Source organism: Hemiscyllium ocellatum, chromosome 23 (genome assembly GCF_020745735.1).
Source record: "Hemiscyllium ocellatum isolate sHemOce1 chromosome 23, sHemOce1.pat.X.cur, whole genome shotgun sequence".
NCBI lineage: Eukaryota > Metazoa > Chordata > Chondrichthyes > Orectolobiformes > Hemiscylliidae > Hemiscyllium > Hemiscyllium ocellatum.
In genome coordinates this window covers 55771061-55788415 of record NC_083423.1, presented here as the reverse complement: position 1 = coordinate 55788415, position 17355 = coordinate 55771061, and the positions used below count along the sequence as shown (strand labels likewise).

The window sequence follows — 17355 nt, the reverse complement described above, 5'->3', positions numbered from 1 at the left end:
AGGTTAAGATGTTAGCTGATCCTGCTTGAATGAATGAAGCTTGATCAGCTCCTGTGAGGAATTGTACAGCCGTATCTCCCACTGCTGTAGCATGCCAGGACTGAAGTAATAGCCCATCCATCCACCAGTGAATCAATTGAGGAGTTGAATGAAGAATTTGCTGAAGATTTTTTTCGCCAATACTGTGGGAATGTTTCTTTCTCTATTTAATGCAAACTCTTCAAAGTGAAGGTGCTCCTCAATAACATCCCTGAGACTTTAGCAGGATGTGTAAGCTTGGATCTTGTAGACCTACAGCATTATGAAGATCCATCATAAACCCCTCCTTAGTTTTCGGATCCCCAGATTTGATAATTCAACAATATCAGACATTTGCTCTACAACAAATGCCTTTGGAATATAGAACAGAGAGAGACATAGAAAATAGGAGCATGTGTAGGTCACTCAGCCCTTCAAACCTGCTCTGCCATTCATTGTGACCATGGCTGATCATCCAATTTAGTAAACTGTTCCTGCTTTTCCCCACATCCTTTGATCCTTTTAGTCCCAGTGCTGTATTCAACTCCTTCCTGGAATAGTGAAATGTTTTAACCTTGACTGCCTTCTAGACTATTCCACAGGCTCACCACTCTCTGGGTGAAGAAATTTCTCCTCAATGGCTTACCCCATATCCTTAGACTGTGACTCTTTGTTTTGGACTCCCCTGCCTTTGGAAACATTTTTCCTGCATTTATCTTGTCCAGCCCTATTCGAAGTTTTGCACGTTTCAATGAGATCCTCCGTCATTCTTCTGAATTCCAGCGAGTATAATCTGAACCAATTCAATCTCTCCTCATACGTGGTTCCTCCCATCTCAGGAATCAGTGTGGTGAACCTTCACTGAACTCCCTCTACAGTACAAACATCCTTCCTCAGATAAGGAGACTAAAACTTGACAACAGGAAGGAATTCTAGATGCAGTACTTTTCATTTAAACAAGCTATCTCATCAGATTGTCACATGTGCCTTCAGAATGAACCGGACGATTTCATCTTTGGGCTGAACCTTTTATTTTGGCTAAATCTGAGTTACAAGGAGTTTTCGGAGGGTTTTTTGTTGCAAGTTCTCTCACCTCATCTCACCACACAACCTTCCCACACAACAATCTGCTACTTGTGGGGTGTGTATCTTCATAGTGTCCTCATCCTCCTCCCGAGAAGACTGCTCCTGTTTCCCAGCTCCTCAGCATCTTTCACATCACCTCGTTGTCTGCTCCAATTGTGCAGAGCCATAACAGGCCAAGATAATGCGGCATGCTCTGTCCGGACTTTCTGGAGGTCCTGCATTGTCCCCAACCCCACCTCCAGCTCCCTCCAAGACCAGTGCCTCCCATCTGCTTCAAGGTAGGCCTGGTCAAAGTATATGTGCCTGCATCAGTAAGGGAGTTGTGCAATGGTGTCATGGGCCATGGTCACGGTGTTACAGAGTCAAATAGAAACAGACCCTTCAGTCCTACTTGCCCATGCTGACCAGATATTCTAAATTAATCTAGTCCCATTTGCTAGCATTTGGCCCATATCCCTCTAAACCCTTTTTATTCATATACCTATCCAGATGACTTTCAAATGTTAAAAATCACACAAAACCAGGTCATAGTCCAACAGGTTTATTTGGAAGTACAAGCTTTTGGAGTGCTGCACCTTTGTCAGGTAGCTAGTGGGGCAGGACCATTGGACACAGACTTTATAGTAAAAGATCGAAGTGTCTTGCAACTGATGTGATGAATTGAACAAACCTAGATTGCTGTTAAGTCTTTAATCACTTAGAATGGGAATGCAGGTTTCGATTAATTAATACATATACCTCAGAACTTCTTTCAAGTCGCACTCCCAAGATAATTTAAGGGTTTTAGGAAAAAAACATGACATCTCAGCTCAGACAATGAATTAAAGTTCTGAGGTTAGAGTCTGCCCATATCCCAGCCTTGAGTCAGACTGATTCTATTTCCAAAGTAGGAATTTATAAAATGTTACACAGACTGACTGCCTACAGATTGTGTGCTTTTTGAACAAAATAGAATGTATCTGCAAATACAAATCTGCAAATGCAAATTCACCCCGTAGACTTATATGTGTGCATGCATGTGTGTATGTGTATGCGCATGTGAGGGAGAGGGAGAGAGAGAGTGTACATGTGAGAGTGTGTGTGTAGAATGTGTGTGCGAGTGTTCAGGTATATGACTGTGAGAGGGTGTGCATGACTGAAATCGTGTGCAAGAGTGTGTGTGCTTGTGAGTGAGTGTTAGTGTGGTTGGATCACCTGTCCACATGACCACAAGATCCCAGCTGAGGCAGTCCTCACAGGTACCGAACTTGGCTATCAGTCTCTGCTCGGAGACTCTGCGTTGTTGTGTATCCCGAAGTCCGCCTTGGAAGATGGTCACCTGAAGATCCGAGGCCAAATATCCTTGACTGTTGAAGTATTCCAGGCTGGGAGGGAACATCCCTGTCTGGTGATTGTTGTGCAGTATCCATTCATCCATTGTCATTGTGTCTGCTTGGTCTCACCCACGTACCATGCCTTGGGGCATCTTTGTCTGCAGCATATGAGATAGACAACATTGTCTGAGTCATGATTTGGAGATGCTGGTGTCGGACTGGGGTGTACAAAGTTAAAAATCATATAATACCGTGTTATAGTCCAACAGGTTTGTTTGGAAGCACCAGCTTTCGGAGTGCTGCTCCTTCATCAGGTGGTTGTGAAGTACACATGTGGGACACAGAATTTAAGGGAAAGGTTTACAGCAATCACAGCATCAACCCTGTAAATCTGTTCTGAACCCTTTCAAGTTTAACAACATCTTTCCGAAAGCAGGGAGACCAGAATTGAATGCAATACAGCTGCAACATGACATACTCAATATACACGTATACGGCAGCATAGTGGCTCAGTGGTTAGCACTGCTGCCTCACAGCACCAGGGTCCCATGTTCAATTCCAGCCTTGGGTGACTGTCTGTGTGAAGTTTGTACATTCTCCCTATGTCTGTGTGGGTTTCTTCCCACAGTCCAAAGATGTGCAGGCCAGGTGAATTGGCCATGCTAAATGGTTAGGTGCATTAGTCAGAGGGAAATGGGTCTGGGTGGGTTACTCTTCGGAGGGTCAGTGTGGACTGGTTGGCCCGAAGGGCCTGTTTCCACACTGTACGAAATCTAATCTATACTCAATGCACTGACCAATAAAGGCATGCACACCAAACGTTTCTTTCACTACCCTGTCTACCTGCAACTCCTCCTTCAAGGAACAGTGAACCTACATCCCAAGTCTCTTTGTTCAGCAACACTCCCCAGAGCCGTACCATTAACTGTATAAGTCCTGCTCTGATTTCGTCTTACCAAAATTCAACACCTCACATTTATCTAAATTAAACGCCATCTGCCACTACTCTGCCTTGGTAGCCCTTATTCCCCAGCAATCAGCTTTATCATGATACCTGAACCCTCAAACATACCAGGTATTCGAGAATGCTCCGGAGTGTGACTCAGCTGAGTCTCTGCCACTGTCTGTGGTACCCTGCCCTTTTTGGGGGACCACAGTTATGTTTCCAGTTCTGAACTTCTGGGTTTTGGCACTGACCTTCTCATCAGGAGGTGAAATCAACTGGTGCCATCTTGTACAGTTGGCATTGGTCACTATCCTGAAGCTTTTGTGGAAGCATGACTGAGAGATCTTGGAAGAAGCCAGTCGTATTGAACTCCTCACAGTGACCCTCACAGCCACTGGGAGAGGGACAGACCCCCACTCCTGCTTGCCCTCATTGACCAGGGCATAGGATATAGGAGCAAAGAAGTCTTGTTACAACTTGATAAAGATTGGTTAGGCCACAGATAGAATACTGTGTGTAGTTCTGGTCACCAAACTATCGGAAGACTGGAGAGAGTGCAGAGGAGATACACCAGGAAATTGCCTGTGCTGAAAACTGGAGAGATTGAATAGGCTGGGGTTGTTTTCCTTGGAGCAGAGGAGGCTGAGGGGAATCTGACTGAGCTTTACAAAATTATGAGATTGTGAGAATCTTTCCCCCATGGCAGATTGGGTCGAAGCCCAGGGGGAATATGTTTAAGGTGAGGAGTAAATAGCTCAGAGGAGACCTGAGAAGTAATTTTTTCCCCCAGAGGGTGGTAGAAATATGGAATGTGCTGCCTGAGAGGCTGGTGGAATCAAGAACTCTCTCAGCATTTGAGAAGCATCTGGATGAGAACTTAAAATATCAAGGCATGGTCAGGTATGGACCAAGTGCAGGTAAACGGGATTGGAGTCATTTGGTATTTGTCGGAAGGAAGTGTGTGTATGTGTTGTGCACAGTGTGCCTACTCAATGTTGGGTGCCAGTGTGCTCTCCAAAACACATCTGTGCCTCAGGAGTGGCCTGTCAGCATATCAAGGCGAAGATGCCAGTGTCTGTAAAGGATGCCTGATGCCCATGGTTGGTGCTCTGAGCAGTTGCTGCTCAGTTTCCAAGAAGAAACAGGTGCAGAGCAAGTAGTGAGCAGGATCTTCCAGATAGCTGGCCTGGTTACCCTGTCAGGTTTCCCTGATGTTCAGCTTATTTGGCGAGTTTGGTCACATGGGAGTTAGGTGAGGTATAAACAAAGCATTTCATAAGCATTAACCTGCATCAATTGACAACATGACCATCTCCCAGTGCCAATTGCGGGAAACATAAAAGATGGCAGGAAATGATCTCAATGTGGAAATGGGCTTTGCCACACTTGCTGCCCGTTTCTACCACACACCTCTCCAGAACCGGTGCCCCTCAAACCCTAATAAGGTTCTTTGTCTCTTCTACGTAAATCAAGCAAAAGTGTCAGGGCTACACTGTCTTCACAGAATAAAATGAGGTGCAGGATCTCTCCATCACCCATCTGATCATCATTCTCTCCTAGTCTTTTCTGGGACAGCAATGAACTCTTGTAGTTAGCAACCTTCATCCTTGGAGTTGCTGCCTCCCACTTTCATTAACCCCCTCTTGAAGAGAAATAAATCCTCCTGTGATCCCATTGATGGCCTTCCTTCAGTGAAAACTGGTTCACAGCATTTTAAGTCAACTTGACCATCTTCTGCAGCTGGTGAATGAAGGACATTTCAAGCCAGACAAGTTCCTCTGCTTTGTAAAGAGCACTGCTGATTTGAATCACATAACAGGCTATCAGCAATCTCTGTCCCATGAGTTTGAAATGTAGCTGTTCTCGCACCTGTGAGGGAAAATTTCTCTGCCAGCTGGTTCCTCAACATTCCACACAAGTAGTTTCAGTCAACACTGTCTGTCTATCCATGTGTGTCTCTGTGTATGTGTGCATCTATGTGTGGGTGCCTTTGTCTGTGTGTCTCTGTGTATGTCTGCGTATGTACCTGCATATGTGTCTCTAAGTTTGTCTATTTGTGTGTCTGTATATGTGTGTGCATGCGCATCTGTGTGCTTGTGTCTTTCTGTATGTATGTTTGATGAAGAGTCATCTAAACTTGAAACATTAGCTTGCTTTCTCTCCATGGATGCTGCCTGGCCTGCTGTGATTTCCTGCAATTTTTGTTTTCAGTACAGATTCCAGCATTTGCAGTAATTTGCTCTGTGTGTGTGTGTGTGTGTGTGTGTGTGTATGTACGCATGTCTGCCTGTCTGGCCTGAGGCTAGATTGCAACATTTGACGAGTGATTCAGCAGTGAATTAATCAGAAGAAGGACAGGTAGCAGCCTGTTTTCCGACAGCCCTGCCCAGCTTCAAAATATATTTATTGTCCCCTCCAGGGCTGCTTCTAATGAGAACAGTGACTAATACTGCCTTCACAGGTGCCACTTCCCTCCTAATTCAAACACCAGTAGCCTGGAGCACGTGAACCACATGAATCAGGCTGGCAATGACAATTCCATGCAATACAAGTTTACAGTTGAAAAAGATCCTTCACTGTGGTAGAAAACACTCTGGTGATGTCCAGGCTCCTGCAGAGTTGATTTTGTACTGTTTGCTTGAAAATAATCGAAAAATACTTTTCCTAAAAGTGAGTTTATTTATATTTCATGGGCTCTTCTATGAAATGAAGCATGGTTTTTCAAACACCTGTTCTTCACACCTCTGCAATTCTCAGTGACAGGATAATTAATTGAAATGAAGGTGTTAGCTGTGAGTGAGTGGTAGCACTGGTGTTTCAGGGTCGGAGGTAGATGCAGGTCCCCTCCGTACATCTCAGCACAATCTACAGGCTGACGATGCAGAACACTATTGAAGGAGTGCTGCATGGTCAGAGCTCAGGTGGTTCAGGTGAGACCCCTGCTCTCTCAGGTGGACATCAATGATCCCCTGCACATTTCCAAGCAGCGCAGGGAATTAATTCTCCCTGGTGAACTTACTCCTTCAATACTGTCACTAAAACTGATTCTCTGATCTTTATCTCAATTATGTTTATGGGATCTTGTATCCAAATTAGCTGCTGGGTTTTCTACATTATAACAGCGACTACAATCCAAAAGGGGTTTGATAGCAGTTCGGATATTACCACGTCATGAAAAGTACTACATAAACACAAACTATTTCATTGTATTCTCAAGTACAGGGAACACTGGTGTCTATAAAATGTTTGTTCGATCTAACAAATCTGATCTTGCAATATTAAAGGCATGGATATTGAAGCTATTCTACAATTATGTATATGATGTTAATGTGCAACAGAGGAGGCAGCAGGCAATGCTGCCAAATGTTGTGCTCTTATCATTTGGGAAATGATTTGCTCTGTGGTTGAAGTTGGCCTTATTGCATTCTCAAGAGCTCCTTGGCTGAGGTGCTCCACAATGTCATACAGATCTTTGACATGTCATAAATTCCGAACTGCACTTTGCAATTCACTTTCAGTTTGACAGCAGGCACAGTGCGTGTTGACAATGGGAGCCAACAGAGAGTACAGAGTATGCGAGCCTGTTACACAGTGAGTACAGGTGGTCAGAGTCTGTTACACAGTGAGTACAGGTGGTCAGAGCCTGTTGCATAGTGAGTACAAGTGGTGAGAGACTATTACATAGTGAGTACAGGTGGCGAGATTCTGTTACATGGTGAATACAGGCAGTTAGAGCCTGTTACACGGTGAGTACAGGCAGTTAGATCCTGTTACACAGTGAGTACAGGTGGGGAGAGCCTGTTAGACAATGAGTACAGGTGGTGGGAGCCTGTTACACAGTGAGTACAGGCAGTTAGACCTATTACACAGTGAGTACAGTCAGTGACAGCCTGTCACACAGTGCATACAGATAGTGAGGATCTGTTATTGGTGCATTGTTAAATTATTACAAATGAGAATAAACTTATAGTCTGGCCATTTTGGATTAATATTTCTAATACTGTCAAATAGTGCCTGTATTCAGTCATGATCTTGGGCTAATTTGGAAAGGCCTGACCATTTCTAACTCACTATTTACTACTGCATTGATCCCAAAACTGCCATTGTCCTCAAACCACAAACATCAGTATCATCTTCCTTTGGTCTTTTCTGTCCCTATTCAGCTCACAACTTCAGTCTCGCATGTCAGACCTTTTTTCATTCATGTAGCATGGGCTTCGCTGGCTGAGCCAGCATTTATTGCCCATCCCCAATTGCCCTGGAGAAGGTGGTGATGAGCTGCCTTCTCAAACCACTGCAGTCTATGTGCTAGGTAGGCCTGTGATGCTGTTTAGAGGGGAGATCCAGGTTGTTGACCCAGTGACAGTGAATGTGATCACAACTTCGAGTCAGGATAGTAAACAATGTAGAGGGAATTTACAGGTAGTGGTGACTAATGAAGGTGTATTTGAAATGGTTTCCTGGTACTTTCCTATTGTTCTTAATGCTCTCAGTCAGTCCTGTCCAACCTCTTTCTCACTAACTACGTTTCAAGTTTTTCTCAAGTAAATTTCAGAAAGGTAACATTTGTCACAACGATGAAAAGCATTTCAGAAAACAAACAATTTCAATACAATTGATAATCTAACAGGTAGATTGATTGATGGATAAATAACAGGCAGGGGCTGTTTTCCCCAGAGCGTCGGAGGCTGAGGAGTGACCTTATAGAGGTTTACAAAATTATGAGGGGCATGGATAGGGTAAATAGGCAAAGTCTTTTCCCTGGGGTCAGGGAGTCCAGAACTAAAGTGCATAGGTTTAGGGTGAGAGGGGAAAGATACAAAAGAGACCTACGGGGCAACTTTTTCACACAGAGGGTGGCACGTGTATGGAATGAGCTGCCAGAGGAAGTGGTGGAGGCTGGTACAATTGCAACATTTAAGAGGCATTTGGATGGGTATATGAATAGGAAGGGTTTGGGGAGATATGGACCGGGTGCTGGCAGATGGGAGTAGATTGGGTTGGGATATCTGGTCGGCATGGACGGGTTGGACTGAAGGGTCTGTTTCCACGCTGTACGTCTCTATGACTCTATGATATCAGAGAAATGTAAATAAAAAGGTAAAATCATTATAGTCATAGAGTCATTCGGCATTGAAACCGACCCTTCAGTCCAACCAGAGCATGCCAAACATAATCCCCCATAATCAGTGTGATCCCTTACAAAGGCAGAGAGAGAAAAAGGCTAGGCCTCAAGTCAGCCCAGCAAGGAGAGGACTGGGGACTCAGGCAGAACAAAAGCTTTATGTTTTTGTGCTTAACTAACATTGACTATGGTTTGCCCCTGGAGGCCGCATTCCAAGATGACTTCAGCAGAATTGATATGAAGATTGGTGGGGGTGGGGGCATGGTTTGTTGTTTTGTGGTCAGAATTGGAGGAGGGTGCAGGTGGGTTTGCATTTGGCTTGGTCTTTCATTCACCCTCCCCCAGTCACTCACCCCCCCCGTCAGTCAGTCATTCACAGATACCATCAGTGGCTCACTCACCTATGACAGGGTTAGGGTTAGAGTTAACCCTGACCCAGAGGACCCTTCTGTGGTGCTTCAATGTAGACCACCCAGTGGAAGTGTGCTCTCAGTGGACTGTAATCAAACCTAAAGATCTATACCCAGACCTGGAAAATTGGGAGTAACCTACACTTAATGATGCATGCACCTCTCTGGGTATCAGTGTTGAGAGTGTGGTGCTGGAAAAGCACAGCAGGTCAGGCAGCATCTGAGGAGTAGGAGAATTGACGTTTCGGGCATAAGCCCTTCATCAGGTAGTGAGGCTTCTTCAGCATCCAGCATCTGCAGTTCTTACTTTCCCCTCTGGGAAACACCCCGGTATTCAGAACTCAGGAGTGGATTTGTTCTGTGAGCGGAAGCAAGGTAGTTGGTGTGCATGTATGTCCTGGTATGTAAGTTTTTGGGAGTGTTGGAAGAACAGAGGGGGCAAAGGGTAATATTGGAGTGAAAGATCAGTGAGCTTTGGGAGTAGGAATACTGACTATCACCTCCTGCGTATTCATTGATTTGATATGTCATTGCTACGTAGTCTCAGCTGTGTCTTTGCATTCCAAACGTCTCTCCTACCAGCATTTCCCTCCATTATTTATCTGCTGTTACTTTCTGATTGTGATCTTACCTCTATATTTTATTAAATGAAATATTTTCTTTCTTTTCAGTTACTTCACATCCTATTGTGTCTATCTGTCCGTTCCGTTAGTGTTACTTCTAATCTCTCACATAATCACACCACCATATCTGACGTTTCACACTTCTGTCTCCTTGTGATTGTTCTGTTTTTACAAAGGTTAATTTCTCTCTGATCACATATTACAATCTGCTTTAGTTGTCCTTTGTCAATCTGTTACCATCACCACTCTGTTTCCTGCACTTCTGACTTAGAGTTAGCTGTGGCTTTCTGGGTTCAGCTGTGATGCATTTCAGGGTAGCACTGTGCTGTTCAGTTTGGTCTTTCGGATGAGTTGTTAGATCAAGGCCCCATCTACTTTTTGAGTGGGTATAAAAGATCCCAAAATTGTGAAGACGTTATAAATTATCCTGGTGTTCTGGCCTCCAGTCAACATCATGAAAAACAGATTAATTAGTCATAAAGATTTACAGCACTGAAAAAGACCTGTTGGCCCATCATGTCCATGCCAGTCAAAAATAGGAATTAGAATTTTTTTTAGAATTAGAATCCCTACAGTGTGGAAACAGGCCCTTGGCCAAACAAGTCCACAACGACTTTCTGAAGAGTAACCCACCCAAGCCCATTCCCCTATCCTATATTTACCCCTGACTAATGCATCTAACCTACACATCCCTGAACATCATAGGCAATTTAGCTTGGCCGATTCATCCAACCTACACATCTTTGGATTGTGGGAGAAAACTGGAGCACCCAGAGGAAACCCACGCAGACACAGGGAGAATGTGCAAACTCCAAGGCAGTAATCGAACCCAGGTCCCTGGCAATGTGAGGCAGCAGTGCTAACCACCAAGCCACTGTGCCACCTGATTACCACGTAACTAGGGGTCATGAATTCAAGGTGAAAAGTTTAAGGGAGATATGCATGGAAAGTTCTTTATGCAGCAAATGGTGGGTGCCTGGAACACGTTGCCAGCAGAGGTGGTAGAAGTGGGCACATCATTTAAAATGTATCTAGACAGATACATGAATGGGGCATGGAGCAGAGGCACACAGATCCCTAGAGAATAGGCAACAGGTTTAGATAAAAGATCTGGATCGGCGCAGGCTTGGAGGGCTGAATGGCCTATTCCTAAACTGTAATTTTCTTTGTTCTTTGCTCTAACTCTTCTAATCCTATCTGGTTTTCACTAATGTCATTTAGGGAAAAAAATCTACTTTTCTTGGTCTGGGCTACATGTAACCTCCGGCCCACAGCAATGTGGTTGCCTCTGAAATGGCCCAGCCAGGCTCTTTGCATTATCTACATTACGTGGACTGCAATGGTTTAAACAGGCAGCTCCCAAGGTACAGGCAATAAACATTGGTCCAGCTAGTGACGCCCATGAATGATAAAACAAAAGTTATTGCAGGAAACATAACAATCAATCACACACAACATAACTCCACAAACAGAATATCCAGATGATCTGCTTTATTGATGTCAGTGAGAGATAAAAATTGATCAGGACTGTGGGGAAAACTCCCCTGTAGCACTATGAATGTGCAGAGAAACTTTGGGAGAGCCATTAGAGACACAATTGGCCAAATTACCTCAATCTCTGCTAAACTATTCTGTGACTCTGTGAAATTTTTCCAAAGGATCTGAGAGGGTTTTTTTTATGGGGGCTTGTGATCAGGTCTCAGTTTAATCTATTTCGTTAAAAGGTTGCCTCAGTACTGAACTAGAATGTCAGCCTGTGGATTGTGTGAATGTGGGTACTGCAGATGCTGGAGATTAGAGTCAAGATTAGAGTGGTGCTGGAAAAGCACAGCAGGTCAGGCAGCATCCGAGGAGCAGGAAAATCGACGTTTCAGGCAAAAGCCCTTCATCCTGATGGAAAGTTCCACTGCTGGAACTTTACTCCAATGACTTCCTGATTGAGAGAAGAGATGCCCACTAAGACACAGCTGGCATTTTTGGAAGATGAAAGAGGGCATATGAGGGAAATAAATAGCAGCTTGTAGACCCAAGGAATAGTAATGAATTGTTACAGGGCAGATAGAGACCATTCAGCTCATCGAGTCTGCAATGCTGTCCAAATAACATTATGACTTACTGCCATTCTCTTCTCTATTCCCCATTGTTTCTATTCACACAATCATCCTCTTAAACCAACTGACCTTGCAATCCAGACCCTTGCTGAGTGAAAAGGTTGTATCTCACTTTGCATTTGTTTCTTTTGAAAATTACTTTAAATCTGCACCCTTTCCTTTACTCAGTCCAGAACACTCCTGATTTGGAAAACCTGTATCACATCTGCTCTTAGCTGTCTCCTTCCCAAGGAAAACAATCCCAACTTCTCCAATCTCTCCACATGGCTGAAGTGTCCTATCCTTGGAATGAAAACAATTGTAAAGGATTCCCAGACTTGAAACGTTAGCTTACTTTCTCTCCAATGGATGCTGCCTGACCCGCTGTGATCAGTTAAGGATTACCTGGACTGGAGAAGGGGGACGGGGAACCATGAAACCCTGGAAAGGCGGAGCTAAATGTTGGTGGCTCAGGAGGGTAGTTTGAGATTTGGTTTTGCTCCCAGCGGGCTCCACTCCAGGGTGGCGTTATCTGCTCCGGGTTTTATTTTTATGAAGCACCTGGGCAGGTAGTGGATGTCACTGTAATAGAGGGAACAGGGACTGGTTCAACAAGTTTGTCAGTGTTCACCCAGATCAGCAGCACACTCGCCGAGGATGAAGGCAGAAAGCTGCAGATGTACAAAGGGACGGTTTAAGACCAACTGCTTGGAACAAAGGTAAAGAAGAATATTTAGCCACAATTTACTTCTTTAAAACAATCTGCTTAATTCGAATAATTAACTCGGCGATTCCCTCGCCTACTGCAGGAATCTCGGTACAACATGGATCAGAAACAGGAATAACAAGTACATGGTTCCTGCACTGGCTTTGTTTTTAGTTGCAGTTCTTGTATATTTACTCATGTACTTTGGATTGGAGTGGTCATATTTTGTTGTTTGTTCAATATCAGGGAGTAGTTTCTGACACAAGGATGTGTTAAAAAAAAACACCCAGCCAAGTGTTACAAACTTAATTTAGCAACTCGAAAATAAAACAAAAAAAAAATGTCTTGAAGGTCAAAACTGTGAAGGCAGATATGCGAGATTGTTAATGCGGTCTAGCGTGGAAGGGGTCAATATCAGTTTTCGACTCGCTTGGAGTTTTTTTTAAATATTAGAGCCGAGTGTTGATCGGAGAGAAAGCTGGTCCCTGAACCACATTGTCTGTCAAAAGACTACACTGGGGTTTAGGGATCTCCTTGTGTGGCTACAAAACTTACAAAAAAAGCACTGTCTTTCCAAGTCCACTTACCTTTGCAATGCAAGGAACACAGAAGCCAATCTCCATACAGCAGGGTGCCGTCATTAGCAACGAGGTGTGGTGAGCAAGGAATCCGGCTTTTGCTTAGATTTGTTGAGGGATACATAATGGCTCGGTCTCTCCCCTGCTCTTCCTTGCTGCATTGCCCTTGCAATCTCTGAAGTCCAGCAAATAGGGTGAGCTGGGTTTAGATTTAAAACATTTCATCTGAAAGATGGTGTCTGTAACAGTGTAAGGACTCCCACATCTGGCGTGATAGTCTCAATTACTCGAATGTTTCTGAGGGTGGGGTGTGCCGCCAACCCAGGTACAACTGACAACTTTGCAGGCTTAGCATTTAGAAATAAGAAATGATTCGTTTTTAAATTATTGAGACAACATACCTATGTCACATTGTTGTCAGACCTTTTCCGGAGAGAGGTGGTATATCTTTTTGCCATTTTTACAGCTAAGGGTATTTATGCAGCAGGCCCATTTGCTCCTCCATAAAACTATCTATTACACTGTCCCCATTCTCCCAGCAAATATTTTCACCTCAAATACTTACACAATTCTCATTTGAAAGTTACTGTTATCCATGCTTGTTTAGATCAAAGCTTGTGGCATTAAAATATTCCTTCTAGTCCTTTCGCTAATCATCGTGAACTTTGATAACTTACTAGCTTGTCATTGGAATGTGTTTTTCCTTTATTCAGTCAAACCCATTTCTGATGTTGAACACCAATCAAAGTTCCATTTAACTTCTCAGAGAATAATCCCACTTTCTTTCCACGTTACCAAATTCTCTTATCATTAGTTCTATTCTATCAAATCTCCTCTGCACCTTCTCCATGATCCTTCCCAGAGTGGGTTGTCCAGAATTGGGCACAATTCTATAGCTGAGCCTAGCCGGTCCTTTGTACAGGTTTACCATTGAGCTGTACAGCATGAAAATAGACACTTCGGTCCAACTCATCCATACCAACCAGCTATCCCAAACTGATCTAGTCCCATTTACTGGCATTTGGCCCATATTGCTCTTTACCCTCCCTATTTGAGCACCCATCCTTTTAAATGTTGTAATTGTACCTGTCTCCACCACCTCCTTTAAAAGCTAATTCCAAACACGACCACTCACTGTGTGAAAAAGTTGTCCCTCAAGAACTTTGTAAATCTATGCCCTCTAGTTTTGGACTCTCCTATCCCAGGGAAAACACTTTGTCTATTCAACCTATCCATTCCCCTCATGATTTTATAAACCTCTATAAAGTTACCCCTCAGCCGCTGACATTCCAGAGAAAACAGCCCCAACCTATTCAGTCTCTGCCTGTAACTCAAACCCTCCAACCCCAGCAACATCCTTGTAAATCTTTTCTGAACTCCTTTCAAGTTTAACATGTTTCCATTTTTTGTTTTAGTTATTAAAGCTAAAGATTTTAAATGCTTTATTTATTAGATTAGATACCCTAGAGTATAAAAACAGGCCTTCCGGCCCAACATGTGCAGGTTAGGTGAATTGGCTATGCTAAATTGCCTGTAGTGTTAGGGAAGGGGGAATGGGTCTGGATGAGTTGCGAGTTGGTGTAGACTTGTTGGGCCGAAGGGCCTGTTTCCACACTGTATGTAACCTAATCTAAAAACACATCCACACCAACCCTCCGAAGAGCAACCCACCCAGATCCATTCCCCCACCCTATATTTACCCCTGACTAATACATCTAACATTATGGGCAATTTAGCATGGCCAATTCACCTGGCCTGCACATCTTTGGATTGTGGGAGGAAACCGGAGCACCCAGAGAAAACCCATGCAGACATGGAGAGAATGTGCAAACTCCACACAGACAGTCGCCCAAGGCTGGAATCAAACCCAGCTCCCTGGCATTGTGAGGCAGCAGTGCTAACCACTGAGTCACCGTGCTGCCCACTGAGCCACTATTAAACCATTCCATCTCTTGCCACCATCAGTGGTTTGTCAATATGCATACCTTCAGATCTCTCTTTCTGCAGCCTGTATAATATTGCAACATTTAGTTTATATTGCCTCTCTTCATTTATCCACCCCCAAAATGTCTCACTTTGTGTTAAATTCAATCACGTGACAGGCCATTCTACCAGTTTATGTCCTCCTGAAGCCTTTTGTGAATGGCATTTCTAGATTTTATGTCATCTGCAAACTTTGAGGTGATGCCCTGTAAAAGCAAGTGTTGTTCATTGATATGTAATGGAGAGAGAGTGATCCTTGTAGCAATGAGAGACTGGAAACCTTCCCACAGTCTGACAAACAGTTGTTCACCATTGCTCTCTGCTTTCTCTGCCATGGCCAAACTTGTAGCTGTCCTGCCACTGTCTCTTTAATCCCAGGGACCTACGTTTTGCTAAGTGCATGTGATATTTCATTTAATGCCTTTTGAATGTCAAAAAATGTGACCTACTGCAGCCCCTTGCCCAATGCTTCCACAATCACTGCCCAGGCTGCAGGTCTGGCTATTCCCTCCTCTAGCCCTTCTATCTGCTTCCCTAGCCCCGATACTGAGCCTAGCAGCATGACATCTGAGCAGTTCAAACTCTGTCTCTGTGTCTCACTGCAAATTGAATTGAATTGAATCACAGAATTGTCACGATGTATAATGAGGCCATTCCGACCATTGTGTCAGCACTACCCCTCTTAGTGCCGACCTCCTGCCTTGTTCCTGGAATCCTGAATGTTGTTTCTACTTAAAGATCCATTCAATATCCTCTTGAATGCTCCAGCTGACTCTGGCTCCACCACACTTCCAGGCAGTGCATTCCAGATCCAAACATATCTTCTCTGAGAAAGGCTTATTTCTGACATCACATTTGCTTCCTTTTCGAAGCACTTTTTTTAGATTAGATTCCTTACAGTGTGGAAACAGGCCCTTCGGCCCAACTAGTCCACTCCGACCCTCCGAAGAGTAAACCACCCAGGTCCATTTCCCCATATTTACCCTGACTAATGCATCCAACTCTATGGACAATTTAGCATGGCCAATTCACCTAACCTGCACATCTTTGGACTGTGGGAGGAAACTGGAGAACCCAGAGGAAATACACGAGACACGGGGGAAAAAGTGCAAATTCCGCACAGTCGCCCAAGGCTAGAATCAAATCCGGGTCCCTGGTGCTATGAGGCAGTAGTGCTGACCACTGAGCCATCGTGCTGCCTTTCAAAGCTTATGCCCTCTGGTTCTCAATCCTTTTATGAGTGGGAACAGTTTCCCCTGATCTACTCTATCTAGGTTCATCATCATTTTGAAAACCTCTATCAAATCTCCTTGCAGCCTTCTCCTTTCAAAGGAAAGTATGCCTAATTTCTCCATTCACATTAGGCAAGAGTCGATCCTTTATTACCACCAAATCATCTCTTCAACAGACTGTGGATGTGTGTGTGGCCATGGGCTGTGGAGTGTAATGTGCTCATCTTTCATTGGTAGTTGAACAGCACTCACTGTCTGGAATGAGACACAAAGTTTGATCATAGGCTGGTCCTCCCAGTCTCCTCACTGTCTTCAGGAGAGAGTGAGATTAATGGATGAATGATGATTGAACAGAAGAAAGGGTCGAAGGTCTCAAGAGCAGATAGCAGTGATTAAATAATCCTCAGAGGAGCCATTCCTGGGGCTATGGGAGAGTGTTAGGGAAACGTCAGCTTTCTACAGCACAGTTTAAAATGTTACAGAACTTGTTTGACCCTGTCAGGAGATGAGGGAGTAAGTTTACACAGCTTATTATCTCCAGTCATTTTACCTGCACTCACTGAAACCCTATCAGGAGATTCACTTTGGGTTGAGAAATCTCCACAATAGTACCACCTCCTTCATAATAATGGTCTGAGCAGGCAGAAATGGTGTGGCAGGAGTTGTGAAGGAAGGAATACTGGATATGATCTATTCTTGGGGATTACAGAATGGTGTAAAGAGGAGTGAGTGAAGGAGGAAAATGAAAGAAAGAAAAAAAATTAATTTTCTGCTCATAAAAGACGAAAAGAATGAAAGGACATAGAATTAAAGTGCAGTGCAAATGAAGCAAAGATGATGTGCTAAAAAATCTTTTTCACAGCAAGTAATTAGAGCATGGAATATGCTGCCTCGACATGTGAAGGAAATGGGTTCAATTGAGGCATTCAAGAGGATATTGGATGATTATTTGGATAGAAATGGTGTGCAGGGATATGGGGAAAAGGCAGGAGTGTGGCATTAGGGGATAGAACACAGTGCTGTCTCAGTGGGCTGAATGACCTTCTTTTCTACTAACAACTCAGTCTCCTGTAATTTACATGACACCTCTTATGACCTTGGGAAATTTTGAAACCAATGGAATTCTTTTCAGGTATATTCATTCTAGTGATGTAGGAAATGCAGCAGCAAACCCCCACAGACTAATCTGTTTTTGAGGTATTGGTGGAGCGATAAGTGTTGTCCAGGCAGAGGAACTGTCCAGCT

At 43.9% G+C, this 17355-nt stretch overlaps 1 protein-coding gene across 4 annotated transcripts in view; it reads left to right on the top strand.

Annotated features, from left to right (window-relative positions):
• The window catches only part of tmcc3 (transmembrane and coiled-coil domain family 3), a 109863-nt gene that overhangs the window by 77314 nt on the left and 15194 nt on the right, over positions 1-17355 (top strand). Inside the window, exon 1 of one of the 4 annotated variants that reach the window (XM_060843037.1) lies at positions 12190-12330. The exons of the other annotated variants lie outside the window; for them this stretch is intronic. The gene's annotated coding sequence lies outside the window, so the exon portion shown is untranslated. Of the gene's footprint in view, positions 1-12189; positions 12331-17355 lie in introns of those variants that run through there. 4 annotated transcript variants of the gene reach the window in all.